We start from the raw sequence: 2391 nt of genomic DNA on the forward strand, positions 1-2391 counted from the left end.
TCTTTCCCTGTTGTCTTTTTTCCCTTTCCTGCCAAAACCACCTCCTTTTATAGCTTCTCCTCTCCTCCCCCCTTTTCTTCAGTTCACCTCGAGCTCCGCGCTGCTTCCGGAAGCAGCAATCAGCTGGAGCCAATCAGTTGGAGCCCTGCCGGTTCCTGGGGCTTCTGCTGAGCCCAGACAGTCCTGCAGCTGCAGCTGCCGCTCCCTCACCTTGGGTCACTTCGGCTCATTCCCCTTCCCCGCTACACTTCTCTAGGACGATTGTGTACCACCTGCCACGTGGCAAAGTACCACAGGTGGTACATGCACCACCATTTGAAAAGCCCTGCTTTAGAGAATAGGTTGACCCCTCTTCTCTATGACAGCCCCACAAATATTGTGACTGCATTGTGTTGCATTCCAGTAAGACATGGACAATCTCCAACAAATTTCCCATAACTCTGACCCCCTTTGTCATTTCATCTGTTAGTGAAAATTCAGTCCAGGACAGCTGACTCTCTCCTTCCCTTCCCTTCCCTTCCCTTCCCTACCTTTTGGGAGACAAATTTGTCTACTAGGTTGAACAGGAACCTCTTTGATCTCCCACTAGATGCACAGTTTGTCTCCCAGCTGATGTCAGGATAGTTGAAGTCCCCCATTACTATTACAGTGGGATCCTGCACACCTTAACTGATTAGCAACAACTTCATCTATTTCCTGTTTGATTGGGTGGTCCGTAGTGTACGTCTATGGCAATGCCTTCCCTTTTTACTTTTATATTAACCCAAATGCATTCAAGAAGGATTTCATCATTTTTTAATTTCTATAGAGGTGTAGCTATTTCTTATACAGTAAGGCAGTGGTTCTCAACCTTTTTAATGGCGCGACCCCCAACCGGTCATAAGTCGAGGACTAAACCGGTTGTAAGTCGAGGACTAAACCGGTCGTAAGTCAATGACTACCCAACCGGTCGTAAGTCGAGGACTTTCCCTTCCCGGGAGCCCCGCGCATGCATTTTTCCTCCCTCTGTGCCGGGCGAGGCATAGCTGGCAAGCGGCAGAGACGGAGCAGGCCGACCTCCAGCTGGCCCAGCCCAAGGGAGGTAAGGCACCCGCCGGAAAAGGGGAAAAAATGGACAAAAAAAATGGCAGACAGCCTTGCTTGGCGACCCCCGTGAAATGGTCGATCGACCCCAAATGGGGTTGCGACCCATAGGTTGAGAACCGCTGCAGTAAGGTATTTGACTACACTATTTTCTCTAACGTCCAATTTCACTTCATCTTCTGATCTTCCTGCTCTGCAGGAAGGTTGACTTTTATCATTCTTTGGATTTAATTGCTATACATCTCATGGATCATCGTCCCACCCCCTTTGTCGTGACAACCCAGCAGCCAATCAAACAGGGGGAAGAGATGGTTACCTGGGAGCGTCCCTGCCCTCTGCCTGATGGAGAAGAGGCTGAAGAAGCCAAGCCAAAGGGGGGGGAGTCAAATAAAGAGGAAAGTTCAAAGCTTTGGGGGTGATGAGAAAGAAGCAAAATCCCCCAGAATTGCAGAGGAAGGGGGCTTAAGCCCATTCCCCAAAAAAGGCTGCAGTGAAGAGGGTTTCCTCAGCTGGGGGGTCTGGAGGGACCACGGGGGACACTCATCAGAGTCACGGTAATGTGGTATAATAAGGTAGAATAATGAACAATTACTAAAATAAAGATTTGTCTGCATAATTACTAGAATAATGATGTAATGCATAATCATTGGGAAAATTCTGTGTCAGTAATATGTGACTAACCTAATGCGCATTGCACATGGATACTTTGTATAAAGCAAACCTTCCATTGTATGCCCGTGAGAAACAATCCTAATGTGTTACAATGTGTATTACAATGTGTAGTCCTTTGTTCCTGAGAAAAGGAAAGTATAAAACTGAAGTTTGAGCCCGCCCTCAGGGTTCAGAATTGCTTGTCTTTGTTGCTTCTGAACCTGCGCATTAAATCTCTCTGCTAAAACCCTCTGGAATTCGTAAGAGTCCTTTCATTTTCCACAAGAATTTTGGCATCTCCAGATGGGACTTTTAGGAAGAGGCCGTTGACCTGCCAGATGGACTGCCCTGGGGGAAACCCCTCTCCTAACGATGACTTCTCCAAGCCGGCTCCGTGGCTTTTGTCTATGGGGAGACCTCGACGGGAAGAGAGGGAACTCACCCACCAGCGAAGCACTCCAGTCAAGGATCCACCGAGGGTAGCAGACAGGTCTTTTAATCCACAGAAGGATCTGGAGCGCCTGCAGGCAAGTATTATAAAAAGGGGATACCTGATCCCGTTTGGATCAGAAGAGGGGACGGATCACCCCCTAGAAGACAAGGCGGCGTCCTTAAGTCTTCAATAGGTAGGATTGTGTGGGTGGTTAAACCATCGCA

The sequence above is a fragment of the Protobothrops mucrosquamatus genome, unplaced genomic scaffold, assembly GCF_001527695.2.
Source record: "Protobothrops mucrosquamatus isolate PMUCROS unplaced genomic scaffold, P.Mucros_1.0 scaffold940, whole genome shotgun sequence".
Lineage (NCBI taxonomy): Eukaryota > Metazoa > Chordata > Lepidosauria > Squamata > Viperidae > Protobothrops > Protobothrops mucrosquamatus.